This window comes from Equus asinus, chromosome 4, assembly GCF_041296235.1.
Source record: "Equus asinus isolate D_3611 breed Donkey chromosome 4, EquAss-T2T_v2, whole genome shotgun sequence".
NCBI classification, from domain to species: Eukaryota; Metazoa; Chordata; class Mammalia; order Perissodactyla; family Equidae; genus Equus; species Equus asinus.
Genome location: NC_091793.1, coordinates 69,840,550 through 69,867,966, shown reverse-complemented (window position 1 = coordinate 69,867,966; position 27,417 = coordinate 69,840,550). Strand labels below are relative to the sequence as shown.

The 27,417-nt window shown below is 45.8% G+C and overlaps 1 pseudogene; it reads right to left on the bottom strand.

The window, feature by feature from the left end:
• LOC123285325 (transmembrane protein 177-like) lies at positions 1-23,993 on the bottom strand (annotated as a pseudogene).
• Between the last annotated feature and the right edge of the window lie 3,424 nt (positions 23,994-27,417).

The following is a 27,417-nucleotide window of genomic DNA, read 5'->3' as shown; positions in this document are numbered from 1 at the left end:
CTCAAAGCCTGTGATTTTTCTGACGCTGGGCTGTGTGGGTGCAGAGGCGCCAAGAGAGTCCCCAGAGGCAGTGGCGGGGCGGCGCCTGCGCGAGCTGGGACTGTCCTCGAGGTGAGCCCCTCAGGAGCGGCGTGGGGTGAGCGTCGCCCCACAAAGCTGCAGCACAGAGTCCCGGCGGGTCGTGTAGGGTAAGTGTTTGATGCGGAACCAGTGCCTGGGAGTGACGTTCCCGCTGGCCGTGTACAGCTTCTCTCCAGGCCGGCCCAAGAGGCCTTGCAGGGCCAGGTTGCCTGACAGAACCTTCTCGTAGAACTCCACGCCGCCCCGGGCATACGCCGCAGACAGGGAGGCGTGCGGCGGTCCAGCCAGGCTTCCAGGGCATGAGTGAGAGAGTCCGTGGAGAAGGCGTAGGCCACAAAGCCTGCCACTGCTGCCACCAAGTTGAAGGCGGCCCGTAAGTTCATGGGGCCCCCATAGAGCCCCAGGGCATGCTTGGCACCCACGCCCAGGGCCCAGGTTCCTGCCAGGCAAGCGGGGGCCGGCAGGGCCTGCAGGGCGGCTGCAGCGCTCTCCAGGTACACCACTTCCCTGGCCAAGGCGAACTTCTGGGCGTCACGGGACAGGGTCAGGGCATCTCTCAGCCGGGCGCCTGCTGGGCTCTGCCAGTTCACTCTGTGCCCATGGATGATCACAGGCTGGTCGCTGTGGGTCACTGGGCCACCCAGGAAGCTGGCGGGGATGCCCACCACGGCCCCCGCAGGGAGTCTCGGGAAGCCAGCACTCACAGGCTGGAAGGTGAAGGTGGTGAAGGCCTCGTAGCAATGGCCTGAAGGGATGCCCATGTCCTGGAGCACCTCCTGGAAGAGTCTCTGCAGCTCTGGGGAGAGCGGGGCTGGCTGGCCCTGAGGCCAGTACTGGTACAGCCATTGGACCACAGGATCTGGGAAGGGGTGGTACGAGATTTGGGCCCCAAACAGGCCTGCACAGGAACCCACCAACAGGCCTGTCCTGTGTCTCTGCACAAATGCTGAGGCCCACCACAGAGGACCTGCCATGAGTGCTGCCACCACTGGAAACCTGGGCCAAAAACAAGAGAAGTCAGCCAACAGTTCCCTGGGTCTGCCTGCAGACTGAGGATCCCCAGGGCCACATCCTTTTTAACGGAGGGAATACAGCCCAGAGGTTGAGAGCACGGGCTCCAGAGCCTGAGTTCAAACCCCAGCTCCATCCCTCTGCAGCGCCTTCCCCATCTGCCAAATGGGCACGTGACGATGGCCCAGCACTACGGTGGCTGTGGCTGTGACGAGGAAATGATGGACAGACATAAAACAATCAGCACCTGGCACAGCAGCAGACAGCCCTGTGATGATGGCTGTGATGATTACCTTTATTCCCCTGACTAGGCCCAGGACTAAGTACCCAACTGCCTCACCCACTGTTCACCCCATAGTGAGGCCCCGGGATCGCTAATTTATAGAGGAAATGTACGTTCAACTTACGGAGATCTTCCTGTGAGCTAGACACGGTTCTGAGAGCTTTACACACACCATCCAACAACTGAATCCTCACAATCCCACGACCTAAAGACCACTGTTGCTCCTATTTTAAAGCAGTGAAAACAGAGGCACAGACAGGCTAAGCAAACTGGTCAAAAGCCCAAACTTGTAAAGTGGCAGCGTTACAGGCTGAACTGTCCCCTCAAATTCACACACTGAAGTCCTAACTCCCAGTACCTCACAATGTGACTGCATTTAGAGACAGAGTCTTTAAAGAGGTAATTAAGTTAAAACGAGTTCAACAGGTTGGGTCCTAATCCAATGACAGGTGTCCTTATGAGAACAGGAGGTGAGGACACAGACACACACAGAGGAGAGACCCTGAGAGGACATAAGCCAGAAGGGGGCCATCTACAAGCCAACGAGAGAGGCCTCAGGAAAACCAGCCCTCGGACACCTCCACCTTGGGCTTCCAGCCTCCAGAACCCCGAGAGAACAAATTTCTGTGGTTTAAGCCACGCAGTGCTTGCAGGGCAGCTCTAGCAGAATAATGCAGGCACAGTATTGAACACAGGCTGTCAGACGTCCACAGGAAATCTTTCATTTTAGAATCTTTTTTTCCATATTCGCCCTGAGCTAACATCTGTTGCCAATCTTTTTTTTTCCTTCTTCTCCCCAAAGGCCCCCAGTACATAGTTGCATATTCTAGTTGTAGGTCCTTCTAGAAGAGCTATGTGGGACGCCACCTCAGCATGGCTTGATGAGCGGTGCTAGATCCTCAGCCCAGGATCCAACCTGCGAAACCCCGGGCCACTGAAGCAGAGTTCATGTTAACCACTCGGCCATGGGGCCAGGCCCTAGAAAAAATTTTAATGCTAAATTACAAACACATACAAAAGCAGACAGAATCATCAACTGATGGCCAATCTCATCTCATCTCTACTCCCACCCACATTCCCCCTCCAACTGCTTTCTTTTAAAACACATCCCGGGCATCGTATTATTTCATCTGTAAATATGTCAGTAAAAATTCGCAATTATTTAATTTGGTTGAAGTTTACTGTGTTCCTGTTTGTGAAAAATGTTTAATTAGTAAATAGGCTGAGGCAATCAAGACGGGGTACCGCTTGGCCTATTTTAATAAGAATCTCTTAAAGAGTCACATCACTTGGGTCTTTTTTCCAATGAGGAAACTGAGGTTCGGAAAGGATGGGTCCTGGGCAAGGTCCCAGCGCCCCCAGGGCCCCGAGCGCCAAACCAGCGCTCCAGGTCGCCCTCGGAGACGATGCGGCGCATCCCGCAGGCGGCTGGGAGAAGAGCGGCTGCAGGACCCTCGCAGAGGGCTTCCCACGGGGCTTCCATCCCGCCCAGCTACGGTTGGCGGCTCTAATACACGGCAGGCACGACCCCGAGAAAGGAGAACGACCCCGGGGAGGGGCTCGGCCGCTCGGCCCCTCAGCCACTCCGCGCCGGACACCTGCCCGCCCCTTCCCACGCTCTCGCCTCCTGCGCCGCAGCTTAAACGCCACGACACGTGCGCCGGGCGGGGCCAGGCGCATACACGCTGGCCTGGGCCCTGGGGGCGGGGCCAGACTCAACGAAGCACATTCTGGGGTGGGGGCTCAGAGGGGCGGGTCCAGGCGCAGAGCGCCCTGGGGGCGGGGCCAGGGGCGTGGGACGCTCGGGGCGGGGCCGGTGGAGAGGGGCGGGGCCGTCTGGGGCTCCCGCCCGCGCGGCAGGCTCCGTCCCCACTGGGCGCCTGGGGGCGGGTCCGCGCCTTGAGTGGTCGCCGGCCGCGGGCAGAGCGGCGCGGGGAGCGGTCCTTCTGTGCGGCTGAGAGGCGGCCTTGATCGTCCCGTTCTGGCCTCGAGTGGACGGTGGCCCCGCGGGGGTCAGCAGGCGGCCTGTGGCAGAGCCCACGTCCGCCTGACTGCCGGTCCGTGTCCTTTCCTGTCTGGAACCGCCTTCGCCTGCGGGGCTCTGAGCTTTATTATCACGTTCGCCGCCCGCCATGTGATCCTCACTGTACAGCCCACAGAGCAGCGACACATCTGTCGCCTCACCTTCCCTGAAGCTCCATGAGGGCGAAGATCAGGGATGGACGTGCCTGCGCCCAAGCCCAGCGCGCCGCTTACTGGGACCCAGCCAGGCCCGTTCCTTTGCGGGTGGTCCCTGCCTGCGTCCCCGGAAGGACGGGGTTGCGTGGGTGGATTAGAGACAGTCTGGCCCGGGAAGCCTAAAATATGTACTGTCCGGCCCTCTACGAAAAAAGACTGTGGACTCTTGAAGTAGATTATCCCCATTTTACAGATGAGGAACCTGAGGCATCTCGCTTGGGCAGGGTGCCCAGCTCCTGTCTCCCCAGCTAGCCCTGGAACAAGATGGGACGCCTCTCCCTGTCCATTTCCCATTACGGCTCCTGCTTATTACAGATTCTCCCCAGTGGGTCTGGCCAGTTCTCCCAAGTGGATCTGGCCTCTGTGTCTGGCTTTCTCTTCGTTCCAGCCCCCAGGGGAGGAGAAAAGTACGGCTTACCTCCCGGGTGGAAAGGTGAGGATGTAAGGAGCCCCAGAAGGTGTGGGCATTGGGGTGGGGCTTTGGAAGGTTAGCAGCCTGTGGACCAGTGTGTCTCCAGACAAATCAGCTGCTCAGCCCTGGCTGCAGGGCTCCCAACACAAAGAGACCGGCTGCAGTGGGTCAGTCAGGATCACACCTGAGTCACAGCTAATCCTCAGGTAGAGCATCCTATGGGGGCACCTTGGGGTCAGCATTCCCTGTCCTTGGGCTTGGCCCAGCAGTGCCTTGTGGAGTCTGGGCTGGTCAGGCAGAGAGGACCCTGCTGTCACTAGGGGAGAAGCTAGGCCTTGAGTTGCTGCCCCCCAGCCCTGGGCCAGTCCCTCAGCCCAGAATCAGCGCTCAGGGAGGCTGCAGCCCAGGCAAAGAGACCTTCCTTAGGAAGCAGGGGGACTTTGGGTGAAGGATGTCACCTCTCTGGACCTCAGTTTCCTGGTCTCTAAAGTCAGGATAATAATATCTGTCTCGAAGGGCCCTGTTATCCTCTAGTCCTAGAACCTGCCTAGACGCTCTCATTTGCATAACTAAGGGGGGATGACACTTCAACTCACTTGCCCCTGAACAGGACTTGGGGTTTCCTTTCAGTCTTGGCCGTGAAAGGCACCCTGCCTGTCACAAAGGGCTTCCCCGATCAGATGCGAATCTGGCGATGGTGAGGAGCAGGGATGCTGGAGCCAGACTGCTGGGTGAAGTCCCGGCTCCAGCCCTTACTAGCTGTGTGACCTTGGGCAGGTTAAGCTCTCTGGGCCTCGAGTTCTCACCTGTAAAATGTGGATGAGAGTACTACCTCCTTCCTGGGGTTGTTGCAGGGATTCAGGGAGTCATGTATGCACAGTGCCCAGCAGAGTTTGTGCCGGATAGCAATTAACCGTTATTGTTAAGATCTGTTCTGCTTCTGAGACTCCAACTTTGGCTGCTCAGTTGTCTATGTAAATACTGTTACACAATGTTTTAATATGTGATCCCAGCCAGATCCAGAATGTGAGATACTCTACAAGGCAAATGATGTGCTTTCTCTAACAAATCAATGGCATGAAAAACAAGGAGAGAAAGGAGACATAAAATAAAACAGACTTGAAAGACATAGCAGTTTAATGCAATATGCGCCTTTTGTTGGGATCCTGAATCAGGAGTTAGTTCACTAACTGTAAAAAAGACATATTTGAGACAACTTGGGAAATCTGAATATGAACTGAGTACTAGGTGTTATTAATGAATTATTTTGTTAGGTGGGATGAAGCATAATGTCTCTGTACATGAGAAGACCAAAAAGTCTTCTTGCATGCTGAAGTATTTACAGGTGCAGACGTGATGTCTGCTGTTAGTTCAAAACATTCCAGCCAAAACACAACAAGCAAAAAGCAGGGGCTTAGATGAAACGACATGACAAAATGTTGGTAGTTGTTGAAGCATCATGACAAATTCAGGGGAGGTCATTATACTATGCTTTACTTTTTTGTAGGTTTGGAAATTTCCATAATAAAAAGGTTTTTAAATGTGTCTTTAAAAAGTAGGGTGACCAACTGGACTTCCTCAAATTCAAAACATTTGCACATCAAAGAAGATTATCAAAAAAGTGAAAAGACAGTCGACCTAATGCCAGAGAATATTTGCAAATCATAGATATGATAAGGGTCTAATATTCAGAATATATCAAGAACCCCTAACAGGGGCTGGCCCCGTGGCCGAGTGGTTAAGTTTGCACGCTGTGCTTCGGTGGCCCAGGGCCTGTGAATCGTGGGCACGGACATGGCACCGCTCATCAGGCCATGCTGAGGTGGCATCTCACATGCCACAACTAGAAGGACTCACAACTAAAAATACACAACTCTGTACCGGGGGGCTTTGGGGAGAAGAAGAAAAAATAAAATCTTAAAAAAAAAAGAACCCCTAACAACTAACAACAAAAAGAAATAATCCAATTAAAAAATGGGCAAACAACTTGATAGACATTTCTCCAAAGAAGATACACAAATGGCCAACAAGCACATGAAAAGATGCTCAGTGTCATTAGTTATTAGGGAAATACAAGTCAAATGCACAATAGGATGCCAGTTCACAACCACTAGGACGGCCATAAAAACGAAACAAAGCAAAGCAACCCACAGAGAATAACAAGCGCGAGGATGTGGAGAAGCTGAGCCTCTCAAACGTTACCGGGGGAATGTAAAGTGGTTCAGCCACTGTAGAGAGCTGTTTGGAGCTCCTCACAGAGCTGAACGTAGAACGACCATGTGATCCAGCCATTTCACTCCCAGGAAGAAAGCCCCAAAGCGTTGAGAGCAGGGACTCAAACAGAAACTTGTACGCAAATGTTCATGTAATCACAATAACCAAAAGGTGGAAACAACCCAAATGTCCATCAGTTGATGGATGGAGAAACAGAATATGGCATATTCCACACGATGGGACATTATTTGGTCATGAAAAGGAATGTAGTGCTGATACATGCCCCACATGGACGACCTTGAACACATGCTAAGTGAAAGAAGCCCATCACAAAAGGCCATGTTTTGTATGATTCGCTTTTGTAAAATGTGCAGAAAAGGCAAATCCATTGAGACTGAAAGCAGATGAGCGGTTGTCAAGGGGTGGGGGAGGGGGAGGAGGAGTGACTGCTAACGGTGCGGGTTTCCTTCAGGAGTGATGCGCGCGAGCTGGAACTAGGTGGCCGTGCTGGCTGCACCGTATTGTGAGTACACTCAGAACCACTGAATTGTACACTTTAAAATGGTGAATTTTACCTCAACAAAAAATGTATATTAAGAAAAAGTATGTTGCCCACCCCACTGCAGAGCTGGTAGAACATTTATCACTCATTCAACTAAAGCGCCCCATAGGATTAGTGTTCAGGGATGGGGAGTGGGAACCCACGGGATAGGCAGGTGTTTTGCTTAAGGCTGGGCTTCCAAAAAGAGTATGTGGTCATCTCCATCGTGTGCTTGAGGACACGACCACCCCCACCCACTCCTCCCTCAGCACTCCCGGGGTGTCCGTTCACTTGTTCATGCAGCTCCTGCCCTGTGCCAAGTGCTGGGGTAACACACGGACAAGAAAGAGCCGCGGCCCTCAAGCAGCTTCCAAGTCAAGAAAGCAAAACCACAAACAAACCCACGTGGGCAGACAGCTCTCCCCTCCTCCTGTGGTGGGGCCACCATGGAGAGAATGCACGTCGTCCTCAGGGAGGTGCCCTTGTGTCTGGGCTCAGGAAGACTCATAGGAACTCACTGGCAGGACAAGGGGGCAAGTGGGGGCGCTTTCCCTGCAGAAACTGGGTCTCTTGTTTCAGGAGCCGGCGAGGCTTCTCAGCCGGATCCCTTCTGAGTGTGAGAGTGAACGGGGCATAAAGGGTGAGGGGGAGCAGCCATGACAAGAAAGGAAAGGCCCTGGAGAGAGGCCCCTCGGGGGACTTGGGGTTCATGGGGAAGGCTCTCTGAGCTGAGGCCTGCACAGTCCCAAAGCCTCCTTACAAAGCCCTTAGGTGAGGCCGGAGGGTGGCCAGCGTCCAGCACCATTGGCCCAGGCTCCCCAGGCTGCTGTCCATCGGCACTTTGCTGCTGCCGTCTGGTGGGTTCTCTTGCTCCTTCTCCTCCTCTGCTGGGATTCTCCTTCTTTTCAGGAATGCCCTGCTCCGAGTCTGGGAGGGGCAGGCCTGGCCAAGGTGGGCCAGATAGGCCGGGGGCAAGGGCCTGCTCCTGCCGTGGAGCTGCTGTCCTCCTCCTGCCAGCTGGCCCTGACCAGGGACAGTGCCCAGGAGTGACTGGGGGGTTGTGAACCAGGCCCTTGTGAACTAGGCCCACAAATGTGTCCACGAATGGTGCTTCTGGGCTGTTGGGTGGCTAGGCATTTTAGGGGCAAAAGTGAAGGCCCTGGGCAAGCTCCAGTGGCCTAGTGGTTAAAATTTGGCATGCTCTGTGCCATACCAACTCATATGGGATACAGCAAAAGCTGTATTAAGAGGAAAATTCATCGCAATACAGGCACATCTTAACAAACAAGAAAAATCCCAAATAAGCAACCTTAAAGCACACCTATCTGAACTAGAGAAAAAAGAACAAATGAAGCCCAAAGTCAGCAGAAGGAGAGAAATAATAAAAATCAGAGCAGAAATAAATACTATTGAAACGAAAAAGGCAGTAGAAAGGATCAATGAGACAAAGAGCTGGTTTTTTGAGAAGATAAATAAAATTGACAAACCCCTAGCCAGACTTACAAAGAAAAAAAGGGAGAAAGCTCAAATAAACAAAATCAGAAATGAGCGAGGAGAAATAGCAACAGACTCTGCAGAAATACAAGGGATTATAAGAGAATACTACAAAAAACTATATGCCAACAGAATGGATAACCTAGAGGAAATGGATAAATTCTTGGACTCCTACAATCTCCCAAAGCTCACTCAAGAAGAGGCAGACAATTTGAACAGACCAATCACAAGGAAAGAGATTGAAACAGCAATCAAAAACATCCCAAAGAATAAAACCCCAGGACCAGATGGCTTTCCTGGGGAATTCTACCAAACTTTCAGAGAGGATTTAATACCTATCCTTTTCAAGCTATTCCAAAAAGTTAGGGAAGATGGAACACTTCCTAACACATTCTATGAGGCCAACATCACGCTGATACCAAAACCTGACAAGGACACCATGAAGAAAGAGAACTACAGGCCAATATCACTGATGAACATAGATGCAAAAATTCTAAACAAAATTTTGGCAACCACAATTCAGCAATTCATCAAAAGAATCATACATCAGGATCAGGTGGGATTCATACCAGGGACACAGGGATGGTTCAACATCCGCAAATCAATCAACGTGATACACTACATCAACAAACTGAGGAATAAAAACCACATGATCATCTCAATAGATGCAGAGAAGGCATTTGACAAGATCCAACAGCCATTTTTGATAAAAACTCTGAACAAAATGGGCATAGAAGGAAACTACCTCAACATAATAAAGGCCATATACGACAAACCCATAGCCAACATCATACTCAATGGGCAAAAACTGAACCCCATCCCCCTGAAAACAGGAACGAGACAAGGATGCCCTCTATCACCACTCTTATTTAACATAGTACTGGAGGTCCTGGCCAGAGCAATCAGGCAAGAAAAAGGAATAAAAGGAATCCAAATAGGGAGGGAAGAAGTGAACATATGAGGAATTTAAAACTATGGACCAAGAACAGTTTAGTGGATACCAGGGGACAGGTGGGGTGGGGGGGTGGGCACAAAGGGTGAAGTGGTGCACCTACAACATGACTGACAAACATTAATGTACAATTAAAATTTCACAAGATTGTAACCTATCAATAACTCAAAAAAAAAAAATTTGGCATGCTCTGCTTCAGTGGTCTGGGTTTGGTTCCTGGGCACAGAGCCACACCATTTATCTGTTAGTGGCCATGCTGTGGCAGCAGCTCACATTGAAGAAAAAAAAAAAGAAGGAAGATTGGCAACAGATGTTAGCTCATGGCCAATCTTCTTCAGCAAAAGAAAGAAAGTGAAGGCCCTGGACCTGCTCACCTGGGCTGTGACTACTCACCACCCTTCCTTTCTGCTACTGATGTGTTTGGTGAAACTTATGGTAAAAGTTTGCTTATTTAGTCAACACATTTATTTAAGCTTCTCATTTATTTAGCAACATAAGAAAATAAGATAATTTCCAGCAGGGCAAGGCTACTAAGGAAATACAGCTGTAGGGAAAGGCATTCTTTAGCTAAGGTGGCTAGGCAAGGCCTCTCTGAAGAGGGGGTTTTTGGGCTGAGTCCTGAGTGATGGGAGAGATTGGATGGAGATCTGTGTGAACGACGTCCTCAGCAGAGAAGATGGTTAGTTCCAAGGCCCAAGGACAGGAATGAGACAGTGTGTTTGAGGAGCAGAAAGTCCAGTGTGGCTGGAAGACAGTGTGGTGAGAGGACCAGCCAGGAGGGGAGGGGGAGAGGTAGGCAGGGGCTAGATCGCTGGGCTCTGGCAGCCCGAGAGAGGCCCTTGCATTTTATTCTAACGGCAGTGGCCGGTCCTTGGTGACCTCGGCAGGAGCTGTTTGTGGAAGGTGAGCAGGGTAGTTTGACAGGATGAGAGAGAGTGGGAGGAAGTGAAGGCAGGGAGCACAGCAGCCCGTGCTGTGAAGAATGGCTCTGAGAAGGGTTTGGGTTTGTTCTGTAAGTTGTGCTTGTATGATGATTATCTCACTGAGGAATACTGTTATTGAGATGATCTCATTGAGAGAGACAAATTGATGATGCCAGAGAGAGGGGTCGCCGCAGGAAGGAATTCCCTGGGTGGGTGAGAGGGGACGGGGTCCAGGGCATGAGTGGGAGAGGAGAGAAATCAGGCAGTTCTTCACTGTAACAAGAGGAAGCTGCAGTCAAACCATCACGTGTACACCTTAGACATACACGATGTTGTATGTCAATTATATCTCAATAAAACTGGAAAACACAGGGGGAGGCTGTGGTCAAAGGCCCAGGCTAGTGATTTTATGAGGGAAGATGAGGTGGTTCTTATCTGACTGCTTCTTTGTTCTCGGTGACATATGGAGTGAGGTCATCAGCTGAGAGTGTAGTGAGGAGGGGGCGGTGAAGGTTTGAAGAAAGCAGAAAAGATGTGAACTTTCCATTTGAAGAGGGAGAAAGAATCCCCAGGAAAATCTAATGGTTGTTGGACAGCATCGAGTGCCCGTTTGAGATCTGGGTCAAAGACGCAATGCGAGACTAGTTAGTGCGGTCGTGTGATTTTCTCCAACAATGTTCAGGCGCTCAGGTGCAGGGATGGGTGGATGGGTAGCTGAAGGGTTTAACCAGAGCTGGAGTTTGCCAGTCAAGTACAGAGTGAGGAGAAATGGGCGAAGGAGGTGAGAACGTTTGCAAAGGAGGATAGTGAGGGCCTGGGGGTGATCTATGTGCTTAACACTTAGATGGTGCGTACCACGTGCCCAGCACTGTTTCTAAGCACTTTACAGAGGGAAGAAGTGGCAAGATCATTGGCCCAGTGGAACGTAAGGATTGTTGGAATGGGGTCACGAGAGTAAGCCAAGCAAAAGCATAAGGAGGTGGTGATTAGAGGGTGGGAGGCTTGAAATGGACACTCCAGAGGTGGCATCAATATTGGTGATGGCAAGTCAAGAGTATGACTGTGGAAGTCCATGCCTGAGGTGGGGTGGAAGAGATTATTAAGAATTGAGAATTGTATTAATCATGTTTTTTATTTTCTACATTTTATGACAATTTAGGGGCCTTGCTATTCACGGAGAGACTGCCCCTCCCAGGACTAGCTAATTCCTAGAGACAGCAGAGGACTCCCCCCCACCACCCCAAGCACACCTTTCATATGCAAACCAATCAGTCCAGAGCCCACACCCCCAACTGCCTCCTTTACCTAACCCTCACAGCCAAGCCAGTCTGTCCCCTCCTCTAAATGACCCCAGGGTCAGGTACCGGCCAACTAGAGACCACCCCCATAGCCCCCCCAAAATTATTCAAACTATCCAATTCTAAACGCGCTTAAACTCCCCTCCCCTGCCTTGCCATTCCTTCCCGTGGAAACCACAGTTAAAGCTCTGGGCCATGTTTTCCACTCGCTCCTTCTGCTTCTTAACGGACCGTGGAAGTTCCCCATGTGGTCCTGCATGGCATGGCAGCCCCCTCCTCTAAATGCTTCTTTCAACGGTACTGACCTTTCTATGTTGTTCCTTAATCACCTCTATAAATTAAATCCCAGGTACAATAAAAAACGGAGGCTCGGTTACAAGAGGCCAAGATGTTGGGTGGATTGTCTCTGCCAATGTTGAAGTTGGCAAGAGTGGTGAAAGGGAAGGGGTAAAGAATACAGGGATCCGGGTACTAAAATAAGTCAAGAATGAGAGAGAGCGACCAGGAGGTGGGTTGGTAACAGCAGCAAGGATCGGGAGTGTACTGGAACGGTCTGATGGAGTGCATTTCAAAGAAGCCGGGCTTTGTGAAGGAGAAAATGGCCACGGGGAGCAAAGAGGACACCTATTCTACCCTGATTTCCAGGGAGCACAGGGAAGAAAATGGCTTCACTTGAGGCGGCTAGGGTGTCCTCAGGGAAGAGAGCCAAGCTTCGGGAAGAGCAAGCCAGGGAAGGGAATGTTCAGAGGAGGTGACAGTGTGGGGAATTCGGTGATGGTTGATCAAGCATTCTAAAGGTCGCAGTGAGGTTTGGGAGGCCTGCGAGTGGTGGGTGACTGGGACTAGATTAGGGGAGAAACGGGAAATAAATACAGGGACAGGCACCCAGGGAATGATGGCTTACAGGGCATCTGATGGTGGTGGTTTTTCATTGTGGTAAAATATACATATCTACCGTCTTGACTTTTTGGACTGAAGTATACTAAATACATTCATAATGTTGTGCAAACATCACCACTCTCCACCTCCATAACCTTCCATCCTGTAAAACTGAAACTCTGTACCCATTAAACAGTAACTCCCCACTTCCAGTGCCCCTACCCTGAGCCCCTGGCAACCACTATTCTACATTCTTGTCTCTATAATTTTGACTATTCTAAGTATCTCCTATAAATGGAATCATACAGTATTTCTCTTTTTGTGAGTGGCTTATTTTACTTAGCATAATGTCCTCAAGATTCTTCCACGTTGTAGCATATATCAGAATTTCCTTCCTTTTTACGGCTGAATAATATTCCATTGTATGTATTTACCACGTTTTGCTTATCCATTCATCTGCTGATGGACACTTGGGTTGCTTCCACCTTTTAGCTACTGTGAATGATGCTGCTGTGAACATGAGTGTGCAAATATCTCTTCAAGACCCTGCTTTCAATTCTCTCGGGTGTATGCCCAGAAGTGGAATTGCTGAATCACATGGTAATTCTATTTTTAATTTTTTGAGGATCCAGCATACTGTTTTCCACAGAGGCTGTACTGTTTTCATACTCACCAACAGTGCACAAGGGTTCCGATTTCTCCACATCTTCGTCAACACTTGTTATTTTCTGTTCTTTTGATAGTAGCCATCCTAATGGGTGTGAGTAGTTTTGAAATGCATCTACCTGAAAATTAGTGACATCGAGCATCTTCTCATGTGCTTATTGGACATTTGTACATCTTCTTTGGAGAAATGTTTATTCAAGTCCTTTGCTCATTTTTGAGTTGGGTTTGTGTGTGTGTGTGTGGTTGAGTTTGAGGAGTTCTCAGTATACTCTGGATAGTAATGCCTTATCTGATATATGATTTGCACATATTTTCTCCTGTTCTGTGGGTTGCCTTTTTACTCTGTGGATAGTGTCTTTTGATGCACAAAATTTTAAATTTTCATGAAGTCCAATTTGTCTATTTTTTCTTTTATTTCCAGTGCAAAATCTAAAACATCATTGCCAAATCCAGAGTCGTGATGTTTTTGCCCTATGTTTTCTTCTAAGAGTTGTCTAGTTTTAGGTCTTAAATTTAGGTCTTTGATCCATTTTGAGTTAATTTTCTATATATGGTGTTAGGTAAGGGTCCTATTTCATTCTTTTGCATGTGGATATCCAGTATTCCCAGCAACATTTGTTGAAAAAACTGTCATTTCCTCACTGAATGGTCTAAGCACCATGTCAAAAATCATTTGACCATACGCAAGGATTATTTCTGGACTGTCTTTTCTGTTCCATTGGTCTGTATGTCTGTCTTTATGCCAGTACCACATTGTTTTGATTACTGTAGCTTTGTAATAAGTTTGAAATCAGAAAGTGTGATTTCATACTTTCCTTCAGCTTTGTTCTTTTTCAGGATTGTTTTGGCTGTTCAGGGTCCCTTGAGATTCCATACAAATTTTAGGATAGATTTTTCTATTTCTTCAAAAAACATCATTGGGATTTTGATAAGGATTGCATTGAATGTGTAGATTGCTTTCAGTACTATTGACATCAACAATATTCAGTCTTCCAATCCGTGAACATGGATGTGTTTCCATTTATTTGTCTTCTTTAATTTCTTTCAGTGAGGTTTTGTAGTTTTCATTATATCTCTTTGTTCAAGTTCATTCTTAAGTATTTCATTCTTTTTGTTGCTATTGTAAATGGAATTGTTTTCATAATTTCCTTTTCAGATTATGCATTGTTAGTGTAGAGCAACTGATTTTTGTGTGTTGACTTTGTATCGTGCTAGTTTGCTGAATTCATTTACTCGCTTTAACTGGATTTGTGTGGAATCTTTAGGGTTTTCTACACATAAGATCATATCATCTGTGAACAGAAATAATTTTACTTCTTCCTTTCCAATTTAGGTACCTTTTATTTCTTTTCCTTCCCTAATTGCTCTGGCTAGAACTTCTATTACCAAATTGAATAGAACTGGTGGGAGTAGGCACTCTTGTCCTGTTCCAGATTGTAGGGAAAAAGATTTCAGTCTTTTACCAGTGAGTATGATGTTTGCTGGGGTTTTTCATATATGGCCTTTATTATGTTCAGGCAATTTCCTTCTCTTCCAAGTTTGTTGCATGTTTTTTTCATGAAATGGTGTTGAATTTTGTCAATTGCTTTTCCTGCCTCAATTGAGATGATCACGTGGTTTTTATCCTCCATTCTGTTAATGTGGTGTGTTACAGTGATCAAATTTTGTATGTTGAACCATCCTTGCATTGAGGAGTAAATCACACTTGGTCTAATCCCTTTAACATGCTGCTGATTTTGCTTTGCTAGTATTTTTAAAGGACTTTTGCATCAAGGTTCATAAGGGATATTGGCCTGAAGTTTTCTTTTCTTTTTTTTTTTGAGGAAGATTAGCCCTGAGCTAACTACTGCCAATCCTCCTCTTTTTGGCTAAGGAAATATGGTCCTGAGCTAACATCTGTGCCCATCTTCCTCTACTTTATATGTGGGATGCCTACCACAGCATGGTGTGCCAAGCGATGCCATGTCTGCACCCAGGATCGTTCAGATCGAACCCTGGGCCGCTGAGAAGCAGAATGTGCGAACTTAACCAGGCTGGCCCCATGAAGTTTTCTTTTCTTGTAGTGACTTTTGTCTGGCATTTGTATCAGGGTAGTGCTGGTCCATGGAATGAGTTAGGAAGTGTTCCCTCCTCTTCAATTTTTTGGAAAAGTTTTAGAAGGATTGGTATTAGTTCTTCTTTAAATATTTGGTAGAATTTATCAGTGAAGCCATCAGTTCCAGGGCTGTTCTTTGTTGGGAGATTTTTGATTACTGATTCAATCTCCTTACTTGTTACAGGTCTTTTCAGATTTTTTATTTCTTCCTAGAAAATTTTCTGAGGGGGCTTTTGGGCATTAAAGGAATACTCAGGAGTTATGTTTTTGTGAGGAAGACCGGCCCTGAGCTAACATCTGTTGTTAATCTTCCTCTTTTTGCTTGAGGAAGATTGTCGTTGAGCTAACATCATGCCAATCTTCCTCTATTTTGTATGCAGGACTCCACCACAGCATGGCTTGATGAGCAGTGTGTAGGTCTGTGCCCGGGATCCGAACCTGCCAACCCCAGGCTGCCGAACCAGAGCATATGAACTTAACCACTAAGCCACTGGGCTGGCCCTGAGAGTTATGTTTTAATTACTATTCAGTTGATTAAAAGTATCAAGTTTAAATATCCCGTCTTCTAAGCCTAAAATCTCAATTTACAAATATAATTATTTTATTACTAAATCCATTATTTTTTGTATAAAAATAAGAATTTTTTCTACACGTTCTTTGATTAACTTTCAATTAACCATGGGTTTAACAGAGTAACTCCTCCTTAATTATACCACACCACTTCTGTACTTAATTGATCAAATTCCCTTAGACGTTTCAAACCAGACTTTCAAATTGAATTTAGGTGATTCTCTTAAATACACCAACACCCCCCCTCCCCAGTAGTCTTTTAAATCTAATAGGCAAAATCTTCCTAGACCATTTAGCATCTCTTGTAAATCTAGTAAAAGAGACTCAGAAATGTAACACAATCTCTTACCTGTTTGGCACATCTTAAATTGAAGTACATATTTAGCAGTGGAATGAAACTTGTTATTACGATAACCTAACCAACACCAAAGTATCAATTCAGGTAGATTCTTTTATTCATCCTGACATTACAAACATGCTCTCCCAACCTAGGGGCACAGAACCATCATCTCAGGCCACTTCACACTGAGGTGCTGTGGGTTGAACTCTTGGTGGGATATTCTTGCCCAGGACGGGGGTCCAGAATGGTTTCCAGGGTGATTCATCATGAGTTGGTGTCTATTAGGCTCAGTCACTGTGGAGGTAACTGGACTTTCCAAACCTATATCTTTCCTTTTTTTTGTAAGAGTGAAATCTTACACAATTTATCATTTTGTTGCCTGAGTAGGGCTGATGAGATTCTGCATCCCCTACCAGGACTGCAATGAACCTTTTAGCTATTTGATTAGAAATTATGAAGTTTTGATGATGATTAAAACATATATGGTATGCATATAGTTTGGCTTTGTCAACATACTGTAAACAACATTGAAACTTTTACACGCCTTTTTTTTTTCTTAAAGATTTTATTTTTCCTTTTTCTCCCCAAAGTCCCCCAGTACATAGTTGTGTATTGTTAGCTGTGGGTCCTTCTAGTTGTGGCATGTGGGATGCTGCCTCAGCATGACCTGATGAACGGTGCCATGTCTGCGCCCAGCATCTGAACTGATGAATCCCTGGGCCGCCAAAGCAGAGCACGTGAACTTAACCTCTCGGCCACAGGGCTGGCCCCTAAATTTGTGATTTTTTTAAAGTTAATTTTTATTGAGTTTTGATAGGTTACAATCTTGTGAAATTTCAGTTGTACATTATTGTTTGTCAATCATGTTGTAGGTGCACCCCTTCACCTTTTGTTCCCATGCCCAAAACCCCCTTCCCCCTGGTAGCCACTAATCTGTTCTCTTTGTCCACGTGTTTAAAATTCTCATATGAGTGGAGTCATACAGAGATTGTCCTTCTCTATCTGGCTTATTTCACTTAACATAATTCCCTCAAGGTCCATCCATGTTGTGAATGGGATGATTTTATTCTTTTTTATGGCTAAGTAGTATTCCATTATATATATATACCATATCTTCTTTATCCAATCATCAGTTGATGGGCACTTAGGTTGCTTCCACATCTTGGCTATTGTAAATAATGCTGCAATGAACATAGGGGTGCATGGGACTTTTGGAATTGCTGACTCCAAGCTCGTTGGATAGATAGCCAGTAGTGGGATGGCTGGGTCATATGGTATTTCTATTTTTAATTTTTTGAGAAATCTCCATACTGTTTTCCATAGTGTCTGCACCAGTTTGCATTGCCACCAGCAGTGTATGAGGGATCCTTTTTCTCCACAACCTCTCCAACATTTGTTACTTTTTGTCTTGGTTATTTTTGCCATTCTAAAGGGTGTAAGGTGATATCTTAGTGTAGTTTTGATTTGCATTTCCCTGATGATCAGTGATGATGAACATCTTTTCATGTGCCTGTTGGCCATTGTATATCTTCTTTAGAGAAATGTCTGTTCATGTCTCTTGCCCATTTTTTGATCGGGTTGTTTGACTTTTTGTTGTTGAGTTCTTTATATATTATGGAGATTAGCCCTTTGTCAGATATATGATTTGCAAATATTTGTTTCCCAATTAATGGCTTGGTTTTTTGTTTCAATCCTGTTTTCCCTTGCCTTGAAGAAACTCTTTAGTCTGATGAAGTCCCATTTGTTTATTCTTTCTATTGTTTCCCTTGTCTGAGAAGACATGGTGTCCTAAAGGATCCTTTTAATACTGATGTCAAAGAGTGTACTGCCTACATTTTCTTCTAGAAGCCTTATGGTTTCAGGTCTTACCTTTAGGTCTTTGGTCCATTTTGAGTTTATTTTGGTGAATGGTGAAAAAGAATGGTCAATTTTCATTCTTTTACATGTGGCTTTCCAGTTTTCCCAGCACCATTTGTTGAAGAGACTTTCTTTTCTCCATTGTAGGCCCTCAGCTCCTTTGTGGAAGGTTAGCTGTCCATAGATGTGTGGTTTTATTTCTGGGCTTTCAATTCTGTTCCATTGATCTGTACACCTGTTTTTGTCCCAGTACCATGCTGTTTTGATTACTGCAGCTTTGTAGTATGCTTTGAAGTCAGGGATTGTGATGCCTCCAGCTTTGTTGTTTATTCTCAGGATTGCTTTAGCAATTTGGGGTCTTTTGTGCCCCATATGAATTTTGGGATTCTTTGTTCTATTTCTGTAAAGAATGTCATTGGGATTCTGATTGGGATTGTGTTGAATCTGTAGATTGCTTTAGGTAGTATGGACATTTTAACTATGTTTATTCTTCCAATCCATGTACATGGAATGTCTTTCCAACTCTTTATGTCGTCATCCATTTCTTTCAGGAAAGCCTTGTGGTTTTCATTGTATAGGTCTTTCACTTCCTTAGTTAAATTCACCCTGAGGTATTTTATTCTTTTTGTTGTGATTGTGAATGGTATTGTGTTCTTGAGTTCTTTTTCTGTTAGTTCGTTATTGGAGTATAGAAATGCTACCAATTTATGTAAGTTGATTTTATACCCTGCAAATTTGCTGTAGTTGTTGATTACTTCTAAAAGTTTTCCAATGGATTCTTTGGGGTTTTCTATATATAGGATCATGTCGTCTGCAAACAGCGAGAGTTTCACTTCTTCCCCCCCATTTGGATTCCTTTTATTCCTTTCTCTTGCCCAATTGCTCTGGCCAGGACCTCCAGTACTATGTTGAATAAGAGTGGTGACAGAGGGCATCCTTGTCTTGTTCCTGTTTTCAGGGGGATGGCACTCAGTTTTTGCCCATTGAGTATGATGTTGGCTGTGGGTTTGTCATATGTAGCCTTTATTATGTTGAGGTAATTTCCTTGTATCCCTGTTTTGTTCAGAGTTTTTTTTTTTTTTATCATAAATGGCTGTTGGATCTTGTCAAATGCCTTCTCTGCATCTATTGAGATGATCATGTGGATTTTATTCCTCAATTTGTTGATGTGGTGTACCACATTAATTGATTTGCGAATGTTGAACCATCCCTGTGTCCCTGGTATGAATCCCACTTCATCATGATGTATGATCCTTTTGATGTATTGCTGAATTCGAGTTGCCAAAATTTTGTTGAGAATTTTTGCATCTTCTTCATCAGTGACATTGGCCTGTAGTTCTCCTTTTTCGTGCTGTCCTTGTCAGGCTTTGGTATCAGCGTGATGTTGCCCTCACAGGACGTGTTAGGAAGTGTTCCATCTTCCCTAACTTTTTGGAATAGCTTGAAAAGTATAGGTATTAAATCCTCTTTGAAAGTTTGGTAGAATTCCCCAGGAAAGCCATCGGGTCCTGGGGTTTTATTCTTGGGATGCTTTTGGTTGCTGTTTCAATCTCTTTCCTTGCGATTGGTCTGTTCAGATTGTCTGCTTCTTCTTGACTTAGCTTTGGGAGATTGTAAGAGTCTAAGTATTTATCCATTTCTTCTAGGTTATCCATTTTCTTGGCATATAGTTTTTCGTAGTATTCTCTTATATTCCATTGTATTTCTGTGGGGTCTGTTGTTATTTCCCCTCTTTCATTTCTGATTTTGTTTATTTGAGCTTTCTCTCTTTTTTTCTTTGTAAGTCTGGCGAGGGGTTTGTCAATTTTATTTATCTTCTCAAAGAACCAGCTCTTTGTTTCATTGATCCTTTGTACTGCCTTTTTTTGTTTCAATAGCATTTATTTCTGCTCTGATTTTTATTATTTCTCTCCTTCGGCTGACTTTGGGCTTTGTTTGTTCTTTCTCTAATTCAGTTAGATGTAATTTGAGATTGCCTATTTGCGATTTTTCTTGTTTGTTAAGGTGTGCCTGTATTGCAATGAATTTCCTTCTTAATACATCTTTTGCTGTATCCCATATGAGTTGGTATGGCATATTATCATTTTCACTTGTCTCCAGATATTTTTTTATTTCTTCTTTAATTTCTTCAACGATCCATTGCTTGTTCAATAGCATATTGTTTAGTCTCCACATCTTTGTCCCTTTCTCAGGTTTTTTCTTGTAATTAATTTCTAGCTTTATAGCATTATGATCAGAGAAGATGCTTGTTATTATTTCAATTTTTAAAAAATTTATAGAGGCTTGCCTTTTTTCCTGACATATGGTCTATCCTTGAGAATGTTCCCTGCACACTTGAGAAGAATGTGTATTCTTTTTGGATGGAGTGTTCTATATATGTCTATTAAGTCCAACTGTTTTAGCTTTTCATTTAATTCCACTGTTTCCTTGTTGATTTTCTGTCTGGATCATCTGTCCAATGATGTGAGTGGGGTGTTGAGGTCCCCTACTATTATTGTGTTAATTTTGATATTTTTTTTAGGTTTGTTAATAGTTGCTTTATGAACTTCAGTGCTCCTGTGTTGGGTGCATAGATATTTATAAGTGTTATTTCTTCTTGATGTAGTGTCCCTTTGATCATTATATACTGACCATCTATGTCTTTCTTTACCTGCCTTATCTTGAAATCTACTTTGTCTGATAGAAGTATTGTGACACCTGCTTTCTTTTGTTTGCCATTAGCTTGGAGTATCGTCTTCCACTCCTTCACTCTTAGCCTGTATTTGTCATTGGAGCTGAGGTGTGTTTCCTGGAGGCAACAGATTGTTGGATCTTGTTCTTTAATCCATCTTGCCACTCTGTGTCTTTTTATTTGAGAGTTCAATCCGTTTTCATTGAGGGTGATTATTGATGCATGAGGGCTTAATGCTGTCATTCTGTCACTCCTTTTCCAGTTTTCCTGCCTTTCCATTGTTTTTCATCCTGTGTGTTTTGGCCTACCCATTGACTCCTGCAGTTTCTTATGCTGGGTTTCTTAGCTTTTTCCTTGTTTATTCTTTGTGTCTCTGTTCTGTTTTTTAGTTTAGTGGCTACCCTGAAGTTTGTATTCAGAATCTCATGCATAACATAGTCCATTTTTTGGTGGCCTCTTATTTCCTTAGCCTAAACTGATCCAGTCCCTTTCCTCCTCCCCTCCTAAGTTATTATTTTCATCTCTTATTCCAACTTGTGTTGTGAGTTTGTGGTTAAAGTGACAAGATTGTCTTTGTTTTTGGTGTTCTCCTTCCCTTTATCCTAATGCTATAGTTGAATGTTTGCTATCCTCTTCTGATTCTATCTATTTGTCTCCTTACTGTGTTTTGTGATCACTTTCTCCCTTTTTTTTCTTTTTTCAGGTATGAGGGCCTTCTTGAGGATTTCTTGTGTGTGTGTGGAGGGGGGAGTCTTGTGGCTACGAAGTCCCTTAGCTTTTGTTTTTCTGGGAAAGATTTAATTTCTCCCTCATATCTGAAGGATGCTTTTGCTGGATAGAGTATTCTTGGCTGAAGACTTTTATCTTCTAAAGTTTTGAATATGTCATTCCAATCTCTCCTTGCTTGTAAGGTTTCTGCAGAGAAATCTGCTGAAAGTCTGATAGGGATTCCTTTGTAGGTTATTTTCTTCTGCCTTGCTGTCCTGAGTATTCTTTCTTTGTCATTCACTTTTTCCATTTTTACTACTATGTGCCTAGCAGTAGGTCTTTTTACATTGACATATCTAGGAGATCTGAAAGCTTCCTTCACACACATTTCTCTCTCATTCCCTAGATTTGGGAAGTTCTCTGCTATTATTTCTTTGAGCATGCTTTCTGCTCCATTCTCCTTTTCTTCGCCCTCGAGGATAGCTACAATTCTTATATTGCATTTCCTCATTGAGTCGGCTATTTCTCAGAGATTTTCTTCATTTATTTTTAGTCTTAGTTCTCTCTCTTCCTCTGTCAGGAGCCATTCAACCTGTCTATCTTCGATTATGCTGATTTGCTCCTCTATGGCATCCACATGGGTATTCAGGGAATCCATATTATGTTTTATTTCTTCCATTGTATTTTTCATCTCTAGTATTTCTGATTGATTCTTCTTTATAGTTTCAATCTTTTTGTGAAGTAACTCCAGAACTCCTTGACTTGTTTCTTTATATTTTCCTTTACCTCATTGAATTTTTTGACCATAGCTATTCTGAATTCATTGTCCTTTAGTTTACTTATTTCTGAGTCCTCAGGACATCATTCTGGGTGCTTGTTTTCCCTCTGGTCTGGAGCTTTTATGAATTGTTTGATGCTAGAACGGTTTTTCGGCATAGTGATATTATTCTGTTTCAGTTACAGCCTGTCGCCACTAGATGTGGGTTGAGAGCTGTGTATTCTGAGCCCTCCACCTTCAGCCAAGATGGTGTGGCACAGCACAGGTTGGAGAGTTGGGGGGTGCTTTCTCTTTTGCGGAGATCCAGTTTCCTGGCCAGCTCTTGCTATCTGGTCTCCTGGGGTCTTGGCTTGATGAGGTCACCCCACACGAAAGCTTTCACCGCATTAGAGTGCATCTGTCTGGTCTGCAAGGACCCTAGGGAGTCCTGGGTGATCCTGCTGATGCGCGGCCCCTCCCCCACTCCTTCCCTCATGGACCTTCCCATGGCAGTGATCCCAGTCTTTAGGGGAGGGAGCGAAGTTCTCTCTTACCCCATTCCTGCTCCTCTGAGGGGGGCTTCAGCCTCTCCGCCCTCTGTTGTTTGGCTGCTGTGTGTCTCTGAGGATTCCTGTGCTATTAGGATATTTTTTGTTGGAATATGATTGCTCCTTTTTGTTGTATGTTGGAGGGGAGAGAGTCCCAGGCAAGGTCACTCTGCCATGATGCTGACATCACTTGTACATGCCTTTTTTTTCTTTTCTTTTTGGCATGACTCCTAGACTCTGCAGAGAACTACTGTCTTCTTTCTAATGCCAAGATTGTTACAGCTTGCTCAGTGGGAGCCCTTTTAAACCTGTTCCTTTATCTTTTAAAATTGCCCTCGATGGTTTGGAAGCATACTTTCATTCTGACAACAAATTGATGCTCCAGGCCCACCTTTGTTATCCTTGCTCTGAGATGTAGAATCAGATACTTTCCAGGGCTTCCTGCTTCCTTTTGCTAGGGAATTGTATTTGAGACCAAAATCGAGGTGCTTTGGGAACACATTAGATCCATCTGTTTGATACTGGGGGAGGGCAACAGCACAGCAGCCACGCCAGAGGCAGACCCAGAAAAGACATATTTTTAAAATGTCATGGAATCATATCATTACTTTCAATATAACTCCAGCTTAACAAAATACTTACACAAATCTTGTTCTAATACAAAAGATTTTCTTTTTTCTTGTCTTTTCTGAGGTACCAGCTTCCATTACTGCCACAATATACAACATTCTCTTACTAACTTTAACATGCCACACTGTGTATTGTAATACTGACTGAGGGGACCAAATCAGATCCTGGGTCCCTCGCCTCAGCTGCACTGCACACCCCCCTTAACTTCCATGATCCTTGTTTTTCCACCAACTATCATTCTTTAATGTCTTTTTGACATCAGAAGCTGGGACTTCTGGTGATGACTATAGTGTGAATAGTTTGAGTAATATCAGCTCATAGAGGGAGAAATGAAATGACTTTCTTTTTCCAATGATTGCTACCAACTATATTTAAACTATCTGATTTCCTGCTTACTAGCAGGCTCCCTAATGATGCACAGTCCAAATCTATAATTTGTCAGTCAATATCCATTATGAGACATTATCATGTTGGTTAAGACTCAGTCTCATTGTCTGTTTTAAAACTTCAGTCCCTTAGTTCACACAGAGCTGCCTCTACCACGTCAGCACCCCACCCCCAGTGTAGACTAGACCTGTGGCTCCAACAGCTTCGAGTGGGGTATGTGGTCTGCTGTCCCTCCCATAGCTCTTTCCTGGGGCTTATTCATTGGGTAGGAAGGATGGGAAAGAGAAAAAAGATGTTTCCTTACCTGACTGCTCATTGGTGGTCCTCCTACTTGTGGGTCATAACGTGAACAGCCGATGTGGGTAGTAACCAAGTTCCTGTCTCTTCTGTTAGCCTCTCTGCTAATCCAGCATGTTTTCTGGTGGTGGTGGAGGTAAACAGCACTCTGGGATGAGATGAGATTAGTCTTGGTAAGTACTCTAGACTTAGGATCTAGGGAAATGTGGGTAAACGGTTCAGTTAAAGGTCCAGAGTAATTAGCTGGAAGTTACAGGACAGGCCCCGCGCATCTGGTCAGCCTTGTAATTGGATGCGGATGCATCAGCCTGAAGCTGAAGCTAGAGCTTCTGGAAGACCATGGTGTCAGGGACAGCGGCAGAACCATTGGTGCCCCCAGGGTGGCCAGCTTGGAGCTCCAGGCAATGGGGATCTTTAGCGTAGCCTGTCCCAAGGTTCGGCCTTGACCCGGGTGAACTTCTGTCATCAGAGAGTAAGCACATAAAGAAGGGGCCCACCTTTTATGGGCCTCTAGCTGTTGAGATATTGACAGCTGGACCTGGGGCAGGGCGTGTGTGTGTGTGTGTGTGTGTGTGTGTGTAAGGGCTTGCACTGTTGGTTACTGGGGCAGTAAGCATCTTTTGATGACCTTCTATATACACCTCAAGGTCTTTCTTTTGCGTTGCTTCCTCTAAAGTCTTTTCACAATGGCTTTAACTAACTTCCTGCAAACAGAGGGTCTGTAAAGAAACACTTTTTGAAGACACGACTGTTGGAGAATGTGTCACCAGACGCCAGTGTCCGTGCCTGGGCTAAGTCCTGAGATCTGAGGAGGCTCTTTGGTGATAAGGAGCAGACTCCCTTCAATTTCTTCAGAAAAAAGAGGGTTGCGGTCAGCCGGGCCCTGGTACTGGGCTGGCTCGGAGTGGGCAGCTTGGGATAGGCATGCTTGGGTTCCATCCTGACCCGCCTCTTGCTGTCTGTTGGTGCATCTGCTTTATCTCTTGTGTTTTCCAAATGCCACAAACCCATGTCCTCACTGCATCCTAACTTCAGTTGCTCTGGGCCCAGCGTGTCTGCCCCACTCAACCCCTCTACTTCATAACCGTCCAGCTTCTGTCCCTGTTGCTAACTTGCACAGTCTCTACTCCCTGGTCCAGCTTCCTGAGAGAGCGGCTCTGCCCATCTTTTAATGCCAGGCTTTGCCTCCTGGTCTGCCTGTTGCCCACAGCCTTTGGCTGAGGTGCTTGCTCTGACGGGCTGCACTGTGAGGAGGAAGGGGAGGGCGCTGTGGGTTCTCCATGTCAGAGGGAAGTGGCTGCCCCTTTCCTCAGTGCTCCTGGGTAAGGGGGCCTTCTGTGAGACGTCCTCAGGAGAAGCAGGGCTCCTTGCCTTTGTGACAAAACCCTCTCTGTGGTGCCATTGAGTGAGAGAAGGGCAAATGGCCTGTGGTCTGACCACAAAGGGGAAGGCTGCAAGGTCTGGACAAGGAGTCCTGAGACCAAGTCCTCCACGTCTTTGGAAGGGATGTGAGAGAGCATTGAGCCTCTGCCTTCAGGGAGGCCCACACTCCAGCCGTCCCTCTCTTTAAACATTCACCCTGACCCATCCCCCAAACCCCGCTCGAAGAGAGAGCCTCAGTGTTCCTAGTACAATGTTTCATCCCCCTCACCATCTGGAAAACTCTCTCTCATGCCCAGAGTATTACCATCTCATTTAACCCCACAACAATCTCATAAAGTCAATACTGTTATTTCCCCCTATTAATAAAAGGCAAGGAAACTGCATGCACATGTGAAATTTGCAGGGACTACACACATATTTACCAGGACGGGGCCAGATGACATCCCATGTCCTTCCATCTCTGATGTTCTAGATTCTAAACTCATCCATTAGGTTCAGCTCCTAATTTTCCTGTAGCAAATACTCTATAAACACACACATCCATGAAAATTAAATGGGTATTAAACACATAGTCTTCACATTTCTTGCATATTCTTTGATGCAACAAACATTTACTGAGAGTCTACATTGTGCCAACACCTTGCCGTGTGCTGGGGGCGCAGAATGAGAAGACGCGGCCACTGCCCCTGTGAGGCAAGCGCGCCCCTGATTTCGTCACATCCAGACTGACTGCTTTAGAGCTAGGACATTTGCTAATTTATATTTTTTCCATATTATATATCTTAAGGGATAAATAAGTAAAATATAAATATTATGTAATATATTTACACTTAGAGACCCTAAATCTGAAAGCTTAAAAAAAAAGTAAAGAAATATAAATTTTTATTATTTCCATTGATTACCATGTGTTAGAGAGAAGAGTGGGTTGGGAATCAGGAAACCTTGTTTCTGCCCAAACCTGGCTCTTGTGTTAATTGGGCAAGTCCATGGGCCTTAGTTTCCCCATATATATATGTGTATCTATATATCTATATATCTCATGATATTACATATATTATGTCATGATAACAACAGCTCCTCTGTGTGTCTCAGAATGCTGCGAGGATCATTGAGAAAATACATCCCAAATGGAAAGTCCTAAGAAAGGAAGCGATGATAATTACTTGTCAGATGAAGCAACTGCAGTGAATTATCCTGAGGTCCGTTGGTTTTATGTTTCTTTGGCTTTAGAGAGAGACTGATGTGATAATCTGAGTCAGTGCAAGAGAGGGGAGCTGGCAGCTCTTCAGAGACAGCTGTCTAACCCTGAGCTCCTCATTCACGCAGCCGGCCCTGGATTTCACCCAGGATCCCTAAGACCCCGGATATAATCTGGAGCCTGGCTAACTGATCCCACAAGAAACTCCTAAACTTCATGGGGTCTGTGATTTCACCGACGGAACTTTTTCATGGATTGATGACCGAAGACAATACATATATGGTTTCCTTGCCTTTTTTCCACTTAGAAGTGGTCTGAAAAGAGGAAGAAAAACACGGCTGATATTCCGCATTTGAAAGTTGCTTTGGTTCGTGGCAGGAACCCAAGGCCACACCTTGGGAGGCAGAAGAGGCCTTTCTTGTGGCGTCCACCAGGTGGCACCAGGTCCCCAACACAGTCACACAACCTTTCCAAGGGGCCGCAGGTGTAAGAGGGCGCTTGGAAGGCAGAGCGAGAAATAAAAGAAATCGGCTCTTGTTTATGGGTGGGGAAACCGAGGTGGACGTAAACACATGCAGTGACGTGAGAACAGGCTCAAAGCATGTAACAAGCCCTGAGCAAGAAGGTTCACACAATAACGCAAAGCTGGGCGCCCGGGAAGGAGGGCGGCGGGGCAGGTGGGGTCAGCCAGGGGCTCGGGGACTGCCGGCTGCAGCTGCTCACGAAGCCAAGGGGACGAAGCGGTGTCGAGTCTGGATGCCGAGGGCAGCGGTCCCCGGACGAGCACCGACTGGGCCCCTCCCTCCTCCGCAGTGGCAGGGCCTAGGCTCCCAGAGATGAAGGACTTAGTCCCTCCTTCGGATGGAGCGCAGCCCCGAGGGCCCAGGCTGGGGAAGCTGAGCTGAGACGGCACGAAGGCCCGAAGGCGGCAGAGTCCGCGCAACAGCCGGCACGAAGGCGCAGGATGTGAACGGTGCGCCCCGT